Source organism: Gymnodraco acuticeps, unplaced genomic scaffold (genome assembly GCF_902827175.1).
Source record: "Gymnodraco acuticeps unplaced genomic scaffold, fGymAcu1.1, whole genome shotgun sequence".
NCBI classification, from domain to species: domain Eukaryota; kingdom Metazoa; phylum Chordata; class Actinopteri; order Perciformes; family Bathydraconidae; genus Gymnodraco; species Gymnodraco acuticeps.
This window is the reverse complement of record NW_022992263.1, coordinates 172,798-197,423: the sequence shown is the minus strand read 5'-3', so window position 1 is coordinate 197,423 and position 24,626 is coordinate 172,798. Positions and strand designations below refer to the sequence as shown.

At 41.8% G+C, this 24,626-nt stretch overlaps 1 pseudogene; it reads left to right on the top strand.

Annotated features, from left to right (window-relative positions):
• The first annotated feature begins 22,621 nt into the window (after positions 1-22,621).
• LOC117540353 lies at positions 22,622-22,729 on the top strand (annotated as a pseudogene).
• Positions 22,730-24,626: the final 1,897 nt, after the last annotated feature.

Sequence of the window (24,626 nt, the reverse complement as noted above, 5' to 3'; positions counted from 1 at the left end):
CACCAGGTTTGTGCACATCTCAGGTCCTTATGGTCAAGAAAATGACTCCATTTGTGGTGGAGCAAAAATCAATATGGTGCCTCAGTAAAACCAACTATTTTTAGACGCCTAATGGTGGTTAGAAAACCGAAAAAGCCGTAATCTTTGCCCATTCTTTAGTGCACATACTGAGGGTCGGGGTGACGGACTGCAGGCTGTGTGGCAGCCTGTCGAAGATTTATTATAAATGTTTCGTTTACAATACTATTACTATATATGAGAGCAAAAAAATAAAACACATTTTCATTTTGTAATGGTTGTTTAATTGAAAACACATCATTCAACACACTTTCATAAAAAACACATTACATTTTACCAAGTTAATGTCGTAGTGCATACAAGGTAATAGACTTAACGATTTGCACTGCTGCTTCTTTCCGCGTTTCATTGACAGTGATTGGTTTATCGTTTAATTCACATTGCCCAAGTAGATGTTTAGGGGTCTCTTGGAAGTAAACAAATGCATTTTTTATATCAGATAAATGCATTAACATCACATGCAAATTCTCTATCCTTTCACCCGCAACGATTATAATCTGCTTTGCTTCTTCTTCGGTTTCACCGTTATTAGCTCTGAATGTAATCCTTTCTGGGGCTTCTTGTGCTTCTTGTGGTCTGTTGAATACCTGGCGTAGGATTTGTTTAGCTGTAAGGACAGGTACCATATAATTGTCTTCAAAAGCTTTGTCTATGTCGTCACACGTTTTGGCATATCCTTCGATGTAATGACAACCGATACTAGAATAGAGATCCTTCAACAGTCTTTTAATGCATGTTCTGGCACTGTCACCAATTTGGGCAATTCCACAGTATCGTGCTTTTTCTCTCATTATATTGAAGCAAAGCTCTGCCATTGCTTTTGGTATTTGTTCAACACATTCGCAGCAGTCGGTTAGCGGTAGATGATCTATAAGATTATTATGATCCGGTAATGACTCAACAACACCATTACATTTCTTCACTTTGTTCCTTTTTCTTTTCACCTTCCTTCGTTTTGTCTTTTGGGTTTTCCGTCCTTTTCTTTTCATTCGCATTCTGCGTTTGCTTTTCATTTTTCTTCTCCTTTTAATTTTTCTTCGTTTTTCTTTACTTTTTCTTTTCTTTTCTGCTAATTGTCGTTTGCGATCTTGGCGAGTGGTATGAGATATACTGTTTCTATAAAGGTGCATCTATAATACCATCTTTTAAAGAAAGATATTCTTCATATGTCATGTTATCGTGGTCCTCTTTTGTCCTAAAGACCTTACATGGATATGATATAGAGGAGGGCTCTTCTTCGGGAACATCCTCTCCCCTACTTTGTAACATCCAGTCATTAAGCCCATATCCGTTATCCTGGTGATAATAAGGGGAGGCTACATCAGACTTGTTTTTTCTCAGATTCATGGCTACTTTCAACGGTCGTCTTAGTGGGGGTCCTTAGTTTTATATGATTTGCTGAGTGGGATGGGACTTATTGCGTTGAGTGGGAGGAGTCATCTGTAGAAAATACTCTGTTTTATTAGATTCCGTAAAAGCATCTGACTCTTAATGGCAGTTCAGTGAAACAAGGCTGTTTTTGAAACATTTGGCAGATTTATGCTTAAATTCTCTGAGAAAGTTACTGAAGGATACACTTTTGTGTATAAAAGCTGAAAAGTAGATAATGAAGTACTTTGTGTCCGTAGATTTCATTAAGAATCTGACTCTTAATGGTCCTCTCTAAATTTGAGATATTGTACATTTTGTTTTCTCAGTACATTAAATAAATAAGAATACATTTGAATACAAATGTCTACAAACTAGAGAAAGAGACTTTGCATCTTTATTTCAATTTACTGGATTGCCACTTGAAAGGTTGTGGTTACTGTGATTCATGTTTGTCAAAGAATCTGATCATACAGATGAATAACGGTTTTGAATGTTTCTCCTGTCTCTCACTATGTCTCATGGTGTGAAAACTCAGATCGAATGACTGTAAATTACCATCCAATCATCGAGCTGAGGATCTTGCCTACGTCTGTTTCCGGTTTCGTTTAATGACCGATGTATTTTGTTATACACACATTCCTTCACATTTACATTTTAATGTGCATTAAAGTATTTCGTGAGGCCTTCTAACATGTTTTTAAATATAACTACGGTTGTAGTTGAATAGTTTGTAAATTAACATGAACCGAAGCTGTTGCTTGGCAACTCAATCGCACGTCCGTTAATTCCACATCCACACGCATGGATTAACATCGATTTAATACATTAATGTAGCCTTTGTTTATGCTAAAAGTGGTGTCGACCAGCTGGGGCAACAAGAAAATTGATGTAATCGAGTGTGACTATTAAAAAATAAATCATTACGTCGGGGTAGCATTTGCTTGGTATTTCCGGTTATTTCTCCACTGGTTAAAATGGGTTAACAATACCGTGTAGCTGTCACGCTTTTCACGTTTTGAAAAGACGAAACCGTGACATCTTCACGTCTCCCAGCAATGGTAAAGCGTCACATGTTCACGTCTCACCGTGATACCGGGTTGGACCTGTCACACCACCTGTCACTTTCTATGCATACTAATGAGATTGAAGTGGTATGTGTATAACTACTAGTCTTAAAGAAAAAAGGTGAAAATACATTACCCCTCACATTCCTGTAGTTGTTAATACAGTTAGATATTGTATGAAGCGAGTTCAACAATGTGTTACCTTCACAGCTTTAGGAGGAACGTTCACTCTGACAGGGATGACTGATCTGTGGCAGTTTGGTTCCCTGCAACAGTTCATCTGATCACTGCCAAAGGATCAACAGGATGCATGTCCTGCTGTACTGAGCTGTGCACAGCAGTGGATACACATGTGAGGATATGGAGGTAGTCAATGCAGATATCTTGAACACTGCTGAAGGGCAAAACATCTTCTCACACAGAAGTTTAGGACTGCTGCAGGATGGTCAGCTTCTTCTGTGTTTGTTTCTGTCTGTGCAGTCCTGAGTGTCTTCACTGTGAAATGTTGGAATCACAGTGGAGCAAGACCTGATGGAAGAAGTGAATACATGAGTGAACACAACATTACATTAAAACATTACATAAGCACAAATGAAATTAGAAGACAATACCTTTTGCTCTGTTGTGATGAATCTTCACCACTGCCTGCATTGAGGGGGAACACATTTCTCTGTGGTCCAGCAGTGACTGGTCCACTGTGGTTGAACAGTTATGCTGCTGCCACTGTTGTAGCTTGCATGTCTTGGTTTTACGAGATGATCCAGTATCTCAACACCAGAGAGAAGACAAGACTGAGGCAGGCAGGAGATATCTCATCCTCTTCTTCGAAGAATTGGGATGAGAAGGAAGTAGAAGGTGTCTCTGTGTGGTCCAGCAGTGACTGGTCCACTGTGGTTGAACAGTTAAGCTGCTGCCACTGTTGCAGCTTGCATGTCTTGGTTGTTGTGAGCAGTCAACAGGTAAGCTGCTGTTGCTGCAGTTGTCAGTTGTTGTGAGTCGATCCTCACGGCGCTGAAGGAGATGAGGACAAAGCTGGCAGGTGCCGTCACAGAGGAAACTGACAAACTGTGTCTGGTCCAAGGGAAAGGAAACTTACAGGAGTTATAGTCTCTAAAGTCATGGCCCCCTACCCTACGCTAGAGTATGTAGTTTGAAATTGTGAGGGATATAAGTGTGGGATTTCAGCTGGTAGAAGTACATCAGAAAGTATGTGTTACATAGAACATATACTTTTTGATGTAAATACATTTTTGCAAAATTGTGTCAGCAGCTATTTGTGTCAGCATGATGTACATAGCTGCTGACACAATTTTGGCCCGTGCATTTATCAACCCTGAGCCCAACCCACCCTGATAAATGCACAGGCCAAGTTATGCTGAAAATATAGCTTCAAAAAACAATAAACAAATTAAACAAAGAAAAAAAACAAGATGATACTTGCAAAACCAAAATGCTTGGTTACTTAATAATTGTTTATCAAACAGGTTGATAAGGCAGGGCTTAACCATATTGTCACCATCAGGCAAAGGAAGTGTGTGCTGTATATTTAAATGATGCATTGTAGTAGCAATGTAAAATTGGGTTGAAAAATCAACAAAACTACAACAATATTGTTCAGCCCTGAAAGAATGTTCACATTGTGTTTAGCTAGGCTAATAGCCCTATGAGTTCATGGCTTTAAGCTCCAGAAGCTCTTGACTTTCGCCACTGTATAGTTAGTTTAATAGGTTTATTTTTCCGCTACTTCCCCCCCCCCCCCCACCCCCTTAACCTGTCTGCCTTTTTTCCCCTACTCTACTTTTTTAAAGAGACCACAGCTGATGTCCTCGTCATACCTTGAACCTTGTGAATTGTACAAGCATAGGCCAGTTTAAGTGGAAACTGTCTGCGTACCACTCCTCTCTGTTGCAGATTCTCCTCTGCTCTCTCAATGTACACAAGATCATCAGGTTCTCCCGGTGCTCGATTGCGGTAATTCCTTCCAGCTGTTTCATCATCCATCTTGAGCCCAAGCATAGTGACATGTGCAGAACCACGTTCTTCAGAGGTAAGTACCCTGGCCAGTGTAGCGAACGAACCATTCACCAATCCTTGAGACACGTCTATGTTTCTGGTAAGCATGACACGAGCACCCTCAGCAACGGTGGTTGAATCTGGTAACTCACTTCTGCCTCCTTTAAATGGTTTGGCCTGTCTTGCCATTGTTCCAGTTTGTCGGTCCTTTCTGAAGTCATCTGCATCAATCTTGGTGATGTGGGAATAGAGACGAGCTAATGTTGCTGAGTTGTGGGAATCAACTTGTTTATTAGTTGCAAAAATGTGCAGGACATCAGATGGACAAAGTGCAGGTTCAGTGACAGTCTGTGACAGCAAAGCTCTGTCTGCTGCAGGCAACTGGTCAGATTTCACTTTCACACGGATCCGGTTCAACATATCTGCAAAGGCAACATCATCCTTCTGACGCATGGTCTCAGTGAGATTGATCATCTGAAAGTGTTCCTGCCAAAGGTCAATCTCACATGGGTCATAGACACAGAGGGCCTTTCCCTGTCGCACTGGTGGTAGCTGATAAAAGTCTCCAACAGCCAATACTGACATTCCTCCAAAGGGTCTCTGACTGCCTTTGATCTGTTTCAGTCTCGCATCCACATAGGCGAAAAGGGGCTTTGACACCATGGACACTTCATCAATGATGATCATTTCAGCATTTAGAAGTTCAGATCTGACTTCATCCCGTTTGTTACCAAGACCTTGAAATGGAGGCTTTGGGCTTCTCGGCAGCTTCAGGAGAGAGTGCAGTGTTGTGCCTGATATATTAAAGGCTGCAGTTCCGGTGAAAGCAGTCAACAGGACAGTTGGATTCGATATGTCAGCCTCCTCGGCATGTCTAGGCAGTTTGCACAGTATCTTAGATGCCTCTGAGTAGATGCATTTGATGAGATGTGACTTGCCTGTTCCAGCACCTCCATTAATGTAAAAGAAGAACTGCTCTGGATTTAGGCCACAGACTTTATTCAGGCACCAGTTCCTCACTGCATAGAACACACATGCTTGCTTCTGATTCAGATTCTGGTACATCTGGCGTAACAGTGCAGGGTAAAATGCCGGGGCTTCTCTGATGGCTCTGGCTTCAGTTACAGCATTAGCCTGATTACTGTATTCTGGGACATTCTCTTGTTCATTTTCATTGAGCGGCTGTCTTGCCTCCAGTTCTTCAACACATTCCAACCTGTCTACTTCTGCTTCAGGAGCCAGATTACACCATTCATCAATCAAACCTTTGTTCTGTTCAAACTCCTCGACTGCATTCTCAATCTCTTCACTGTTTTTCTCATATTTGTCTCTGTTTCGTTTCACAATGCGTCTGACATACTCGGGCTGCTCAGAACCTGGTAGCTGGACCCAACAACTGGTGTAGAAGGGGAAATGCGGTCTTTTCAGTTCCTGGTCTGACCAGTAAGGGACATACAGTCTTAGTAATGTTCCATAAAACTTCTCGGGGTACTTTTCCTGTGAGCAGCGGTAAAATCTGATGATGGCAGGCTTCTCGTTTTTTCGCCTTTGCACAAATCCCATCTCATTGAGGAGGGGCATAACATGTTTACCTTTTGTGTGCTGGCCGTAGACAATTCTGCATGTTGCGGCAAAATCAGCCAAACACATCTCCTCATACTCTGGGGTTTCAGGTCTGGCTTTGTATCTGTCAGTCAAAGACGTCATCCACACATTTGGACATTCTGATGTTTTGTTCTCCAGGCGTGACATGGGCAGACTCATTTTCACTGGGTTGTCATCTGTCGGTATGAATATTACACCGCGTGAGCACTTCTTTAGCACTGACCTCTCTCTTTTTTGAGTATTCCTGCATGATTTCCCTCATCTCATCACACTCGTTGACATTGTCTCTGCTGGAGTTCTCAATGACTGTTTTGAGGTACTCAGAAAGTCCTGATTCCTTTTTGGTGATGTAGCTAGTGATATAAATGATGCATAAATATGCATTGAGAATATAACCGACATCAATATTTGCATCCCAGGCTTCAAGGAGATGTGGATTATATCCATTTACCCAGCAGTCTTTTGGGTCACGTTTCAGTATTATGGCACTGGATTTGTTTATTGTGTTGAGGCATTGCTGGTACTCACTGAGGGTTAAATTGCATTTTTAGCCAAGAGCTGCAGCAAACTGAGAGAAGCAGTTTCAGGTTCCTTCGACAACAAGTTCAGTGGTTTGAGCTTTTCCTTTGCTAGAGCCACTTGCTGTGGGTCAACATTTTCTCCAGGTCTCGTTATCATTGTGGTTGGGACAGGTGGTTTAGGAAATCCAAATCTGCAACCAGAGCTGAGGCTTTTGAAACATGTCTTTGAGTGTTTTTTGCTATGCATCTGCACTTCTGTAACTTTCTTGTACAGTTCAGGTTGTGTATGTGGATCAGGCTGCTTAGCTGAGATGTACTTGGACACAAAATTCACAACAGTTTCATCATCATCGTCATCAAACACAGGTGCCCCTTCTACCCATAGGAGACAGTGTATGTGTGGGCTTCCTCTGTGCTGAAACTCAACTCTGGAAAAGTAGTCAACAACTTTTCCAAGGGGTTGTGCAGGAGATAAGATCAAATCTCTGAATAACGCCTCAACGCGCTTATCAAACATACGCATTGTTGTTACAGGATTGCTTCGCAGTATGTCACACTTTGCTGACCAGTCAAGTCCTTCAAAATCGACATCTTCACCTTGCTGCCTTTTTATTGCTTCAATCACTTCAGGCCAACGCATTTCAGCTGCAGAAAATGTACATAAGAATGTAGGAGTTCCCAACTGTCTGATCATGGCAAAAAGATCTTTTGTGGTTTTCTCCCAATAGGCTGGTGTTCCTCTCAGTGGCTGCATGAATCTCACTGCATCTTTATTTCGTATCAGTTTCTCAACCTCTCGTTTATCTTGCAACATACCAGATATTATTGGTCGTCCATCTCTCATAAAAGGCTTGCCTTTCCTTAACTGTACTGTCATGCTGGAAGTAGCCAGGTGTATTTCTGTGACAAACTGTGCAAAGAACAAGTAGTTTGTGTCTCTTGCAAAACGATCATCAACACAGAACAGGCATGCTTTGAAATAACTGCTGGGTGTTAGTTTGATACATCTCATTTCATCCAGTGTGTTCTGACCTGTAGGAAACTGTACAGGGAAAGCCATGGCCTCTAGTTTAGGTGTTTTGAAAAAACTAACAGGACTGTTTCTTTCTGCTGGGGCAACAGAGTAGATTCCTTCATTAAAACACAATATGTCCTCTGAAACATCACATGGCTGAAGGCACGATTCCAGAGCAAATCCTCCATTAGGCATGTCACCTTCCTGTTCTTCATCATCTCTCTGCTCGTCTGCTTTCTCACCATCACAGGGCAACATGTCAATATCCTGCTCATTGTCTGCCCCACAAAGTGCACTTTGTTCACACCTGTCAATTTCCATCAAATCAGCTTCATCATAATCAACCTCATCCATTGATGCATGCTATCATCATCATCATCATCATCATCATCATCATCATCATCATCATCATCATCATCATCATCATCATCATCATCATCATCATCATCATCATCATCATCATCATCATCATCATCATCATCATCATCATCATCATCATCCTCATCATCATCCTCATCAGGAAGTGTTGGGTCACATAAGTCAGCGTCATCTCTGATGGTTATGTCCTTGTACTGTGGGTGAATGTGTTTGAGTTTATGCAGTGCCTGCACTAGTTTAGACCAGGTCACAGTCTGGAACAGTTGATGGCCTTTGTAACATAACCTTCTCTTAAGCTTTACTCTCATGACTTGAGACTGGCTTCTCAGTCTTGGTAACACTTCAACTGTTTCCTGTACTTCAGATGGGACACACACCACATTACCACGTATTAGTCTCTGTCGTCCTTTGGGAAGAGGAATGATTTTGGCAAACGTTATGCACTTGGCTATAAGATGCCTCTCTAATATGTTGAGATCAGACAGTTCAGGTGGAATATCAGCAAGCTCCAAATGATTGGCTTTAGCGAGGGATGGCATTACTCCGTTTTTAAGATGATCATGGCAGGTGGAACAAATCCACTCTCTCCTTCTCTCATCAGGCACTTTGCATTGTTGTTCATTTCTGCAGACATCATTACAAACATGAACATACTTTCCTGTCAGGCATGCTGAAACTGTTAGGGATTCATTTTATCTTTACTCCTACAGTAAGTGTCAAAGAATAATTCTCCTTACTCCTAAGATATTTGACCTTTCGGCCTGTTGACGTTTTACGACGAAGCCGAAGTCTGTTATCTGTCTTAAGGAATGGGAACTGTCAGCTATTGCTGACAGTATGAGTTTTATGATCGGTCAACTCTCGGTCACAAGAGCCATAAAGTCAAATAAGTAATTCAGTACCTCCAGGTGGTCACGTACACCTTCCCCCAATATGTGAGTTGACTCTGAGTGAAGCTAATTAAAGGTCTGCCAAGATGAGAAGGGATTCAGAATTGACATGGCAACCCACCGGTGCAGTCAGAACTTTCTGATGCTGTGACTTGTGATATGAATTCTCCGGCCGATGCTTGTAATAAACTGCCAGTGTTTGACATCAGAACTCCTGCTCGTCCCGTGTCTCTCTGAGTCCTGACTCTCCATTGCTACAGAAGTTTCCCTTACAGAAACCACAACTGGATTTGTGAGGTAATTTGACCTATTACAGGGTCTCACTTGGTTTGGAAAAGATGCTTTATGACAGACAGTGCACACATAAGTGGGACCAGCCTTTTTATGTAATCTGAAAACAGATACGACCTCCTCAATCAAACTGTTGTCACTTTCTTGAGTTTGTTTATTTATCATTCTGTATTTCTTTGTTATTTTCATGGCACATCGCATGTTATGCATAATCTTATATGCAAGATTGTTTTTAAACCGGTCTTTCATTAGTTTTTTCATTAGTTGTCTGTGTCTTACTCTGAATGGTTTGTCATGTTCATAACGATTAGTAGAGTTATCTTTCTTTCTCTGTCTATAATCATCATTGTCTCTGTAGCAGTCGGTAAAGCGCTGTTTTTTTCCCCGTCTCAAATCATTGTCTTTGTAACAGCAGGTTAAATACTGCTTTTGTTTCTTTTTAAAATCAGGATTGTTTTTGTAATGGGAGGTGACATAATGCTTTTGTTTCTTTTTAAAATCAGGATTGTTTTTGTAATGGGAGGTGACATAATGCTTTTGTTTCTCTCTAAAATCAGGATTGTCTTTATAACGGTTGCTAATGTATTATTTTCTTTTCTGCTGAAACTCAAAATGATCTCTGTACCGCTTGGCAAAGTCATGGCTTTGCTTCAGTTTTCTTTTAGCAATGCTTTCAGTCTTATTATTGTTAGGTTTTTCTGAGACCGTGAGTCTTCTATTGATTTTTCGCCTTTGCTGTTTACTAAGCTTTGACAATTTACAGGAGATGTTCTGCAATACAGTATCAGACAGATTACTGGCAACAGCATTTAATGGAGAGGCATCATGGGATGGAAGGAAACTGAATTCACCTAAAGGTTCTGGTTCAGTTTGAGCATTAGGGATTAGGTCAGGCAATACCTCCTGTTGTCTCACAGATGATATGAAAGGGATTTCGGTAGACACTCCTTTAAATATGTTGTCAGAAGGATCACTGAGACCATGGGTTTTCACTTGATCAGTAAACTTTGATTCAACCTGTGGAGCATCATGTGATGGAGATGTGATATGGACCTCTTGTTGTTTCACAGCAGGGGTTTGAGTTTACTTGTCTGGTAGAATGTGCTCAGAACAATCAGTGGGTGTGTTTGTCATTGGAGTAGGTTAGCTTGATTCATCAGCAGCTTCATCCAGCAGAGCAGGTGCATCAACAGTGACAGCTGTAGGTCTGCCGTCTGTGTTCAGGACAGCATCATTCAGAGAGACTGGGTTTGTGTCGTAAAACTCCACAGGCTTTAACTCATAGGTACAGTTTAACTGTGTGCCCAACATTCTGTGAAACTTCATGAGCCTGTCAATCATGTCACTGAGACGTGTAAATGTCAGCATGACAGCAGTACCAGGAGTGAGTGAATCTGGGGAAAGGGGCAAGCCTTTACTAGTCCTGGAGTGTGGGTCAAAGAAACCATACCGGCCTGTTCTGGTTCTAAATACTGCAATACACAACTGTGTCATCAGCAGCAAAGCAAACTGCACCTCAGTTAACAAGCAGCTCAGTCCTGACTCCAGGTCCAGAAAGCTATCTACAGTCGGATGTAAAGGTTCTTCTAACGTGCCATACCTGGAAAGCATTGTCATGTCCACATAATGGGTAAACCTGCGTGCAGGAACTTCCTGTGGGAGCTCATCAGTGGTCAAATGGATGTGATTAACAGTTTTTCTCACCTCATTATACATCACGTTACCTTTATCCAAAACAAGTTCAAGGTCAGCTCTGGTGATGTTTTCATTCTCATGGAAGAATGCAAGAAATGTTAGTGAGTTACAGGTGCACTGCTTATTTCTGGATTTTCCTTATTTAGGGGAAGCCTGGCTCCACGATGCAGGGACATGTTGCTCAGGAAGTTGATCTCCCAGGTTTACACTGTCTCCATGAGAAGGCCATGCCTCACAAGCATCTTTACTGACACGTCCACTCTTCAAAATATCTGCATAGGTTGGCTGTGGTACTGTTGGCTGATCACCTTGACCTCTCTGGTTTACTGGTTTAGCATGAGAAGGGCCTGCCTCACAAAGATCATCAGTGAGACGTCTCCTCTTTACCATGTCAGCATAAGAAGTCTGTGGTTCACAGGATGCATGGTGTTGACCTCCCTGTTGTACACTTACAGCATGAGACACTGGACGTGTGTACACCTTCACTTCTCCACTGCTCAGAGGACCAGAACCTTCTGCTGCTTCACTTGTTTCACAGGGTTTTCCAGCGCAGGCTTCGGGCTTGGGACCCCTTATTCTTCCTCGGCATTGCTGTTGTTCTCCAATACCACAAATGTTACTGTTTGATTCCTTAAACCACCTTAATATTTGCAGGTTAAATATATTTAAATATAAGAATCAAACAATTCAGTTGGTTGTTTTATTGCAGTATATGACAGGTTAAACAAAGCTCTTTATTTTCTGATCAAAACAGTGTGTGAACTGTATACCTGGGGTGTGTTTACGTTTATCAGAGAAAATAAATACAATATCGTATTATTATGTTAACTAGTTAAGTAAATAAATACAGCAACAATCAAATATGACTTAAAACACCCTTTAGGAATTAGATACGTTTACGGTAACAAAATTCAGTAACAACAGTTCTTATAAAATAAATATGGATTGAAATTATAAACGTATAACCTTTGTATATTGTTTCAAAAGAACAGGGATATATTTGTAACTATCCACTTAGTACAACAATTTATGTGTTGTGTGACAATGATACAATTAAATGTTGAGTTCAAGCACTTTTCACTTGAAAGAGACAGAGAGTAAGAGCAGAGATACTCTTAAGGCCCTGACACCCCAGGCCGATTTCGGCCGTTTTCGTTAGTCGGAAGACGAAGCGTGTCCTGTCGCCCAAACTCAATTTGGTGTGTCCCGCACCGTCGGCCGTGACACGCCTTATTTGGATTGCCTGACCCGATGCATGGCCGATTCAACATGTTGAATCGGCCATGCATCGGGTCAGGCAGTAGGACCAAGCAATCACTCTGATTGGCTGTTCAGCTAGCGAATCAGTGCATGAGAAGCGAAACGGAAGTGAGGGATGTAAACAAACGATTTAAGAAGGCACACACAGGCCGTGTCTCAATTCAGGGGTTGTATCCTTCGAGGTACGTAGCCTACGCGGTCGACGCAGGATGCGGCCGAGGAGACCGCGTAGGCTGGACCGAGCGGCCTACGAAATGAGACAGTCTAGCCCAGGGGTACTCAAATACAAATCTTAAAGGTCCAAAATAAATGTTTCAATAAGACAAAGGTCCGTTTATTACGGTCATTCAAACTTTTAAACAATTGCAACAAGAATCTTAACACGAGATTGCAAAAACAAAAATAATCTGTATGCAGCAGTTTTCATTGTTATTGTGTCAGTGCTTGACGCCTCAGAGTCGCAGTGTAAGAGCTGCACAGTTATGAATAAAGGCAGCTGCACCCTCTTTCATTCAGCATTCCCATTATTGCTTTATAAATGTATTCCCCCTTGTGCGTCCACTGAGGTTCGTCAGGCCCAACACATCTTCAACAAACTCCCCCTTTGCCTCATCATAACAACTCACAAACAGCAGCAACTGAGCATTGTCAGTGGTGTCAGTGGACTCACCCACAGCTAAGGAAATGCACTGTGCATTTTTTATTCCATCACAAAGCTGATTAATCAAATCACCAGCCAGTATTTATGTTCTTCTGGTTGCTGTGGAATCTGAGAGGGGGATTTGCTTGATTTGACCTGTTATTTCCTCTTTTTGTTTGCCTTCAACATGGTCTCCATCACTTCAGTCATGCATTCTTTTATACTGCAGTTATTATCCAGTGGAAAGTCCTTACCTACTGGCCTAGTTAAATCAAAGTGGTTACTTTTTTTTGGCTGGGCAGTGTAGTTTTACACAACGTCTGATTTGACTTTCTCAGGACTTAAAACTGTTTTTTGGGGGCAGACCCCCTCAAAGAAAAAAATATATTTACACACGTAAGGTCATCATCTTAATAGTTGTGTATGCTCATCCGTGAGCAGAGCATCAAGTTGGCATGTCTATTACAGCTGAATGCGGCGATTACCATTTTGTTCAGCAAAACGCCTCACAAACGTATTAAGATCAAAGCTTCAGTGCGTTTTGATTCAATGCAGAGTACAGCCAAACTGACAGTCTCTTCTCTGTCATTGTAGACCGCAAATACCTCATTCCTTCAGTGCTTGGGTCCGAATGCTTCTCGTTTTGCGCCGTCCAGTTCAAAATGAAATCGCCGCCAATCATATGTCCACGCTCGCGCCAGGACCGGGGGAGGGGTTACATGACGTGCATCTTGTGCTGCATTCACTTGCACTCGGACATTAGAGACTTTCTCTCATAAATGTCCGATGAGCCACAACTTTTCTTTCAAAACAAAGCTGCCAACTGGGGTGGCAGCTGGGGTGGCAAGGCCTATTTTTAGGGTGTCAGTTGCCACCCCGGTAGGTGAAACTAGGCTACTAGCTACAGTACAGATGGAACTAGATGAGCTGTTAACTCTCGCTCTGAAATTTTTTTTTTTAATTCTCGCTCTGACTCAGACAGGTTGAAAGAGACACACACATTTTTCCCACCCGCAGTCCGCGAAGACCCGCCCTACTGTGCCTCTGATTCGCAGATTGTTTAGGGGGAAAAAACGCTGACTGGATGCTGAATGTGATTGGACCAAAGCGTTGACACACACAGGTGGAACATAGTGGAACAGTCAGACATGCAGAGCGCTGTTTGCAGTGGACATAGCGGATAATTTTTGACTCGTTGCGAATGCGATGTGGCGATGTCTCACATATAATACAGAGAGATAATACATATTAAAAGTATAATTTGCTCAGAGTCCGGAGACAGTGGTGGTTCGGTCCGGATCCGGACCGGAGTCCGTAGTTTGAGGATGCCTGGTCTAGCCTACGGAGCGCTTCGTATTTACGTCACGTGATACGCGCTGTTCGGTTGCGTTGCTCCAGCAGCCTGCTAGCAAATTAGCTAAAAAGGATCCAGAAACTTTACTTTTACATTTTTTGGAGATCACCGTCGGAGATTAAATAAAGAGAACCATGGCCAGATAAATAAGATGAAGCTGTTCCTTTAGCCCCTAGTAATGTTACATTAGTAAGTTAACAAGTAAATTATAGCTGATGTAATTTAATCATATTATTTCATATATTTAAAATAAGTCTTAATTTTTCTGTACTAATAAAACAATATGTTTTTTAAAGGAACAAAAGCATGTTGTATAGATTGATTGTTAACAATATTAGTGTTCTAATCTTAATAGCTGTGATTATAACAGTTTATATTCTCCTTCTTCCCCTAAACCTGCCCAGATGATGTCCCACTGACCCCAGGTCAGCACCTCCAGGTCCAGCAGCACCGTGCCACCCGCTCTGCTGAAATACACAATTAAACATTTTCTATGACCTATTTCTTGTATTAATAAAATTAAACTGAAGAGAGTTTAATGACCTAGAGATATCCTATTATTCCACTGCTTATGTACACATGTTGTAAATAATCTTTAAAACCTCAGTAAATGAAATAAACAATGTGTTTAACAATTACAATTTAATATTGTATTTTCATCTTATCACAAAGTAGAGGTAAGAATATATCCATCCTCTCTCTGCAGCTTCATGTCTTCTATTATTATAACTTTCATCATTGAGACAGAGGAAATCAATCATGTTATTTAACATCACCGGCAGTAACACAAATATCAGCAAAAGTGTGTTTATGGAGTTGTTTATTTTTATTATATGTGCAGCAAGTATATAGAAGCAGCTGTTTGGGGAATCAGACAGACTCAAGCTATAATCGTTAGATATCTATTAAAAGAAAGGACACATACAAAATCAAATTCTGAAAGTAAGACACAAGTCTGTAGGACGGCAGTAAGCAGAGGTCTGGGTGGAGGATGTTCCTGATCGCCGTTTTGCTTTCTTCAGCACCACAGGGGGTCCAGCTGGATGGAGCTCTGTCCTGATGATCCGCTGGGGTTAGGGGTCCTTCTCCAGCACCTCGGGGGGTCCAGGTGGATGGCAGCTCTGTCCTGATGATCCGCTGTGCACTTTTCAGATTAGGGGTCCTTCTCCAGCAGATCCATTTCTCCAGAATTGTCCTAATTACAGAGAAAAAGAAGAGAAAAATAAAAAAGTGAATTAATCATATTAAACACAGGGTTGCAAAAGTATTATTGCAAAATGTAACTAAGCATTTCAGACAAACAATTCTTAAGGGATCATTTAAAATGATGTACTGTTCTGGTTTTTAAAAAACTAAAGAGATGAAATGACAGTCACACATGTGCATCTCGACCGGGTGACGACAATACCTATTGACGCAGCAACCACTGTAAGTTATATTCTTGTTTAATTAGACTTCTCTGTTTCATTTATTCTACTCTGTATAATTGTTCTGTAGTTATTGTAGCTAAAACGGCGCTTTTGAGAGATTTGAAATCTCAGATCTGCTCAAGGGAACCTGTTACACAGGTCGCAGTGGGCACTCAAGCCTGCATTACAATATAGGTAGGGCCAGTCTGCTGTCGCCCATCAGCTGTAGAGAGTTAACTAATTAGAGGGGCGTGGCCCCACAGCTGTGAGAACTCAGCAATCAGGCGTCCATTATAGGTAGCTCTTTCCTGGAGCGTCAGCTTTAGCGTCAGACAGCCGAAGACTGACAAAGACATTGGAGTCCTGCTGGAGTAAGACTGACAAAGACATTGGAGTCCTGCTGGAGTAAGACTGACAAAGACATTGGAGTCCTGCTGGAGTCACGAGGGAGGCAAAGAGGAGGCAAATCCTACTCTGATTCAGCTAATTACCGCTGGTGTCTTATTTTTCTTTTCTTTAGTTTTCTAGCCCCTCAGGCTATAATCATGTGTATTTTCTCCATTCCTGTGTCTTCTCACAATTATCACTGGTCTCGTGTATCTCCTAATTGCTATAACCGGCCTGCTCTCATCTATCCCACATGCTCCACTGAGATCCAACATCTAGTTTCAGGTGGCCTGTGGAACTGCCAGTCAGCTGTTCCTAAGGCTGACTTCATCTCTGGCCACGCCTCCCTGCAGTCCCTGGATTTCCTTGCTCTCACTGAGACCTGGATTACTCCATTCAACACATCCACCCCAGCAGCTCTCTCCACAGCATATTCCTTCTCCCATACACCCAGACCCACTGGCAGAGGAGGTGGCACTGGTCTCCTGCTCTCTCCCAAATGGAGCTTTTCCCTCTTCAAGCTACCTAACTTCACTCCTTCCACCTTTGAATTCCATGCCGTCACAGTAACCCATCCTATACAATTAACCATTGTTGTTCTCTACCGTCCACCAGGCGCCTTGGGGGACTTCTTGGAGGAATTAGATCATCTCCTCTCACACATCCCTGAAACTGGCCCTCCGGCTGTACTTCTCGGAGACTTCAACCTCCAGACAGGGAAGATAGATGAACTAACATCTCTGTTAACCGCCTTTGCTTTCTCACTGTCTCCTTCCCCACCAACTCATAAAGCTGGCAATGTCCTTGATCTCATATTCTCAAGGAACTGCGCTACTTCTAACCTCTCTGTAAACCCGCTCCACACATCCGATCACTTCTTCATTTCATTCTCTCTACCCCTTTCCAAACATAACAAACTAATCTCTTCTCATCCTGCACCTGTCCGCCGTAACCTTCGTTCCCTCTCCCCCTCTACCTTTGCCTCATCGGTGCTCTCAGCCCTCCCTTCATCTGACTCGTTCCAACTACTACCTCCAAACTCTGCTGCAGAAACTATCCTCTCTACTCTCTCATCCTCTCTGGACTCTCTCTGTCCTCTCACATCTCGGCAGGCTCGTCAGTCCCCTCCTGCTCCCTGGCTAAATGATGCACTGCGTGCTAATAGAACCGTCCTTAGGGCAGCAGAGCGGAAACGGTGGAAATCCAAACACTGTGACGACCTCTTAACCTATCAGGCTCTCCTCTCCTCTTTCTCTGCTTCGATCTCTCAGGCAAAAAGCACTTTCTTTCAAGATAACATCCAATCTTCCTATTCCAATCCCAAAAAACTATTTTCCATCTTCTCCACCCTCTTGGACCCTCCCAAAGCCCCTCCCCCCTCCTCACTTCTGTCAAGCGACTTTGTTATCCACTTTGAAAAAAAGGTTGATGATATTCGCTCTTCTTTTTCTGACTCACCTCTACTCACTGCTGGGTCACCAGACCCTCCTTCCACCCACACACTAACCTCCTTTTCCCCTCTCTCTCCAAGTGAGGTTCTTACCCTCATTACCTCTGCCCGCCCTACCACCTGTCCTCTGGACCCTATCCCTTCAAACCTCCTTCAGACTATCGCTCCTGATATTCTACCGTTTCTCTCCCATTTCATCAACACTTCTCTAACTTCTGGTGACTTTCCAAACAGTCTCAAGGAGGCAAGAGTAAACCCTCTCCTAAAGAAACCCACTCTCAACCCGTCTGATGTTATAAACTACAGGCCTGTCTCTCTACTCCCGTTCCTGTCTAAAACACTTGAACGCGCTGTCTTTAAACAACTCTCCTGTTATCTCCATCAGAACAACCTTCTGGATCTGCACCAGTCTGGTTTCAAGGCAGGTCACTCCACAGAAACTGCTCTCATTGCTGTCACTGAGGAACTGCACACTGCCAAAGCAGCATCCCTCTCCTCTGTCATCATCCTGTTGGACCTGTCTGCTGCATTCGACACGGTGAACCATCAGATCCTCCTTCGCACTCTCCAAGAACTTGGAGTTTCAGGCTCTGCACTTTCCCTCCTCACCTCATACCTCAAAGACCGTACCTACAGGGTAACTTGGAGAGGGTCAGAGTCCGACCCTTGTCAATTAACTACAGGGGTCCCTCAGGGCTCTGTTCTTGGTCCCCTCCTCTTCTCCCTGTACACAAACTCGCTCGGATCAGTCATTAGCCCGCATGGTTTTTCATACCACTGCTACGCTGACGACACCCAATTAATTCTGTCCTTTCCCCGCTCAGAGACCCAGGTCGTCACACGCATCTCTGCTTGTCTAGCTGACATCTCTCAGTGGATGTCTGCTCATCACCTCAAGCTCAACCTTGACAAGACTGAGCTGCTTTTCCTTCCGGGAAAAGATTGTCCCACTCTTGACCTGTCTATCAACATCGGCACCTGTGTTGTTTCCCCGACTCAGACTGCAAGGAATCTGGGTGTGATCCTAGATAACAACCTGTCCTTCACTGCAAACATCGCTGCTACAACCCGTTGCTGCAGATACACACTTTACAACATCAGGAAGATACGTCCCCAGCTGACACAGAAAGCGACGCAGGTTCTGGTCCAGGCTCTCGTCATCTCACGCCTAGACTACTGCAACTCCCTCCTGGCTGGTCTACCTGCATGTGCCATCCGACCTCTGCAACTCACCCAGAATGCAGCGGCTCGTCTGGTCTTCAACCTTCCTAAATTTTCCCACACCACTCCGCTCCTCCGCTCCCTTCACTGGCTTCCGGTAACTGCTAGAATCCACTTCAAGACACTGGTACTTGCTTACCATGCTGCGAATGGATGCGTGCACTACGCTCTGCATCAGCCAAACGGCTCGCTGCACCCTCGCTGCGAGGGGGACCCAAGTTCCCATCAGCAAAAACACGTGGGTTTGCTACAGCGACGTGCAGTCAGGGTAGGCAGGGGAGGCAGAGCCTCACCTGTCATACTCATAGACTGGCCATACTACAATGTAACGTAAAAACAACTAAAGAAAAACTAAATAGTAATAATAATAAAATGTCTCCACTGATCTGTGTTGTAAGTGTGATTTATGTATGATTCCAATCGCTTTTTATAGTCAAAATCAGCAAATTTGCCGAGCTCCGCTACAACTACATGGGAGCGATGAGGAGTGAGGCAGGGACGAGCTATGCCTCACGTAAGCCCACAGTAACTTGCTGGAGCGCGGGCACTAATTTAGCGCGGGCACTTATTTTGTGAGCGCGCTCAAGCCAGTTACTGTGTGGTAAGGTGAGGCACAGATGACCTCTGCCTCACCTCAAAATGTGTCACCTCACAGAAACTGGCTGGAAAGCGGGCCCTAAGCGCATGCCTGTTACCATCTCACTGTATGTCACCAATGTAATGTTTGTAGATCCCTTTATTACATTTATCCTCGCCATCCATAGTCTCTAAATAACTTATTTCACGTATATGATATTTAGGCTCGCCGTACAACGGCAATGAAAAAAGCACCAGGGGAGGCAGCCATAACCTCTGCCGCACTGAAGGGGCGCACGTGAGCCCACAGGTCCTTGTTGCTACTGTTGTTCTACGCAGAGACGGTATAGACGCGAACAACAAACTAGACTTTTGAAACTAGAGGAAGATAAGGAGGACTTTTACAAAAAAGTAATAGAGATTGTTGTCCAGAAGGATAGCATGGACTTCATCTTCAAGTCAAGGTAAGACCACATTGGTAATGAAAATTGGTTCTTACTAAGAAAGAACAATCCAATATTTAGATTGTGGGTATCCTTTTGTTGAACGGTCTGTTTAAAATGAATCGAAACATCAGACCAAAAAAGCTTTTGAAAATAACAGAATATTTCGATTAAGGTCAGAATATAATATTTGTAAATCTGACTCTGAAAGAGTCAGTACCTCACCAGCCATGAACCTCACCGCACGTCACTGGTTTGCTATCCTGGCTCCAAGATGGTGGAATGAGCTCCCCATTGACATCAGGACAGCAGATAGCTTGCACATTTTCCGGCGCAGACTGAAAACTCATCTCTTTCGACTCTACTTCGAGCGATAGAATTATTAACAAAGCACTTATATACTAATAAAGGACTGGCTTATCTATAGCCAGTTGAGTAGCACTTGAAATGTTTGGCTCTATGAAACCTGATGTACTTATATGATTCTGTTTTATTCAAGGTTGTGTCTTCCTGGTCGAATGTACTTATTGTAAGTCGCTTTGGATAAAAGCATCAGCTAAATGCAATGTAATGTAATCCCTTTGACAGCACAAACTAACATCAAGCAAAAGGCTGCTGTCTATTTTTGATTGTCTTATTATTATGGGATTAGGATAAATTAAATAAACTTTACCCTAAATAAAAGATGATCAAATCTGGTGGAAATATTTAAAATAGGCTTTTCTTTTAGCCCTACCTCAAAGCAGCATGAGCTGAATAAAAAGGTTGTAATTTTGTCCCAAAGTTTAATAAACAGTAAAACATTGGAACATGTCAGAAAAATAAATAAAGCTAACAGCAGACGTCAGGGTAGCATTTTATAAATCCCACCGTACTGTAGGCTATACCGGTCTAAATATTTTCACTTTGGTCTATGTATGTAATATGAAGTATAACTTATCTATAACGGAGCCAAGATCTCTGTATGACTTTAATAAACTTCTGAATTGAATTAAAAAATAAGTGTAAACAACAGTGCAGTACGTCCAGCTAGCTAGTTAGCGTCACATATGTATCCGTATTATTTAACGAAAATGTACAAAATGTATTACAACGTACGAAAGCTGAATATTTTAAAAAGTACAACATATTTAGAAAAAGTTGAAAGTTTCCCATCATGTGTTGAAAAGGCTGAATAGTTTGATATTTGAATGGTTCCTGCAGCTGAAATTAGGCTGAAGGAGTTAAATAAAGATATTAAATGTAAGTAGTAGTGATTGAATGTTTACAAACACCTGTGTGTGTAAACCCAGAGATCAAACGTTTCCATGATGTATGCTCTGATTGGATGATGTGACTCACGTGTGTGTGGCTCCAATCTGCCCAGCAACACCATGACAACCATCTGCAGCACTGAGTCCCATAAGAATGCATTGGGGATTATATCTGACAATTGTGCCACCTGTTAAAAAACTATGGCTCTTATAAACAAATGGCCAGACCGTGAGCATCAGGGAACCCCAATGAACTGAAATATGTTGTTTTTTTGGGTTTTGTGTGTAAAATGTGGAGATGGGAGCAGTTTGTCTAAAGTGTACTTCTCTCTGCTCTGAAGAAAGATCTGGAACAATTTAACATGGGACTCAATTGGGAGCTAGCTGGACTTTTTGTCACTTTATGCCCTGAAGAGGCATTTTGTTTGATATTTTTTTCTTAATTTTTTTTAATTTTCCAACCTAGGAGAGGTTTTCCTACGTTTTTCATGAAAAAATATGTCTGAGGAGTGTATGGTTTGGGAATTATGGCAAGTTTAAAATATTTTTGGGGGAGAATTTCAAGCACTGCTCCACTCTGTTTTGATATCAAATCATTCTAGAGTTAACGAGCTGCTCCATCCACTCTAATGTTAAAATCTGAAAAAGGCCTCTCTACCAAGCTCCAAACTAAATTCAATATCTCAAAAAGTGTAAAAGATATCAAAAATAAAAGTCAAGTTTGAATAGCTGAAGGCCTTGTGGTCATTTGAAAGTTGGAATGAAGTGTCTAGCTGAAAGTATGTGGAAGGAGTAGCATTTGGCGCAAGGTGTAGGAAAACAGGATTTGAAGGCATCTCCCATTGACTTCAATGTTAAAAAAAAAAGAGTTTAAAAAGCTGAATATTTCAAAAAGTATGAAATATTTTTTAAAAGTTGAAGGTTTCCCATCGATTCCTGAACAGGCTGAATAGTTTAATATTTGAATGGTTTCTGTTGTTGAAAATAAGCTGAAGTTATGGAGAGCCAAAGTATTGACTGAAATAAGTTTAAGGGGATTAAAGATTTGAAGTACTATAGTGGAATGCTGTAAACAGCATTCGCACTAATAAAGATTTGAAGCACTATAGTGGAATGCTGGAAACAGCATTCACACTGATAAAGATTTGAAGAACTATAGTGGAATGCTGTAAACAGCATTCACACTAATGACTATGAGGTTAAAGTGCAGACTGTGACCAAGTATTAAATATGACTACTTTATTCAAGTGTATGTTAATACACTTGAATGTTAATGTAGTATGTTAATGTGAATGTCCCCCCCCCCCATATAACCTAACTGATATTAAAAAAATACTTCTATGAAATAGAGCAATGTAATACAATGCACTATTAGACATTATTAGACAAACATTTAAAAGTATCCCATTTGTTAGTGAATTTTTTATATATTTTCCTTTAGAATGGCAGGAAATTAGTATTCAAATGTTGATTTCATTTTTGGTCCCCCCCCCAATGTTGACTCCATGGTTACGGCCTTGCCTCACTCACTCACTAGCGCAGCGCCAGTGCAGCAGTAGCAGTGCCAGTCAATACAATCAATGCATGATGACGATGATGATTTTGAGAGTAGGCAATATAGGCATATTAACAAAATTAATTAAACACTTATCACGGCGACAGTGTACTGAGATTATTTTTCATGCTTAAAATGTTTGCTATGGAATTACACTCTTATTTCTCTTCAGAACAATACATCTTTCGCCTTTTACTAAAGATGTTCGTGGAGGGGAACATTATGAGTATCAACTAAAAATAAATCAAATGTTTTTGCTATGGGGCCCCTAGTGGCTGCGGGGCCCTAATCAGCCGCTTATGTCGCTTATTGGGTAGGGCCGGTTCTGGCTGCAGCGCTGCTCTTCCACCGGAGTTTATTCTCCCGTTAACTCACGGCAGCGGCCGTTGTAAAGTATTCACTGTCTGACTGTCACACTAGCAGCTGATAAATATCCCCCATCCCCATCAGTGAATGTGTTTCGGTATGAATTTACACCGTTTGGCCTCACAACACTGTTATGAAAGTGTATCTGGCATTCTACAGGGGATGTTAGCATAGCAACCAAAGCTAATCAGACTATCTTGACTACTTGCTATCATATTGTGGCATAAGCCGTTTTCTACACGCATATTTTACCGGCGTAGTTTTTGTTATGATTTTACTTGTGATGGCCACATAGCCCATGTATTGATTCCATCCGATAGCTGCTGCAATAATACAAAACAACAGGAAAACGTCTGCCTCTTCACAATGGTCAATAACAGTGAATGGATGGTCATTAAAGTAAGGTCAAATAAACAATCACACTAAGCCTGGTTAGTGTTGCCTGACTTTATATAAGTGTGTGGTCGCGTTCTAGTCACTTTGCTCAGCGCTACTGCTTGTTACAACTTGTATTCGCTGTACTCGCCATGAACTGTTATTGCTCAGGTTAATCTCGACCCCCTCCAATGTAAGCGTGACGTATTTGGTTCTTAGATCTTGCCGGTTTGCCGAGTGGGGCCAGCTGAATAGACCAGACTCCAGCAAAGGTATATTGTGTCTAGAGTGCGCTAGTGGGATCAACTGAAATGCCGGGTATTGCAGAAAAAAGGCAAAATGAATTCGGTCTTTACTACAATTTGGACCATTTTGTACCAATATTCGGCGGGCCCGATTAAAAAGCCCAACGGGCCGTATATGGCCCGCGGGCCTTAGTTTGGCCATGCCTGTGTTAGATGCTATGCCCTGTGCATGTGGTTTTGTTGTTGAAGTCCAGGGGGGTTCTTTATTTTTGCATTCTTAACTTTTTATTTTAACTTTTCTATGCACTCTAGCACTGTATATTTACATTCAAAGTATATGCCTTAATAATTGCAAAGTATCTTCACAGTATCTGGAATACTAATAAAGGAGCACATGAAAGTCTAGTCTCTATTTATTTGAAAGACCTTAACGGTTAACCTGTTCAAACGTTTCAGTTCTGGAGCTGTGTGGTAGTTCATTTTAAACCATTCTGCCCAGTATAAGATCGATGTACATTGAAACGTTGACCCATGGATTTATTGCCCATTAATAAACATTTATTGGAAATAATGAGAGGTCAATGCCCTACATGGTGGTCATTGGTCAACATTGACTACAACATAGAGTCTATTTTAAATTGTTCCAGTTGTTTTTCAAATAAGCGTCACATTTTTTTATGAAATCAAAAATTGCATTATTTTTAAATTACATCAAACACACTTACAAATGGTTAACTTGGAAGGTAACACATGGTATGCAGCTTCGGAAAGTTGCGAAGAGTCTCTGCTTTTTACCTTTGCTTTCAAATGAGTGTTTTTAAATGTCATTTTATATCATTGCTTTTAAATGAGTGTCTCTAGATATAATTTTATAATATGTTTCTTGATGCTCTTAATTTAATTTTTGTAAAGCACTTTGAATTGCCTTGTGTTGAAAGGGGCTATATAAATAAATGTGCCTTGCCTCACCGGAAACGCAGCGATTGTATCTTGTAAAATAAAAGCTTTTATTTTTTATTGCGGCCAAAGGTTCTAACTTAATAAAAAAAATACAAATCTTGAAAATATATACAACCTCTAATCTTAACATGTTCAGACCGGTTCATTAAATTAAATGAGTTTAAACTACTGCACGACTTTCACTTTACGCTAAGAGCTTTCGCCGGCCAAG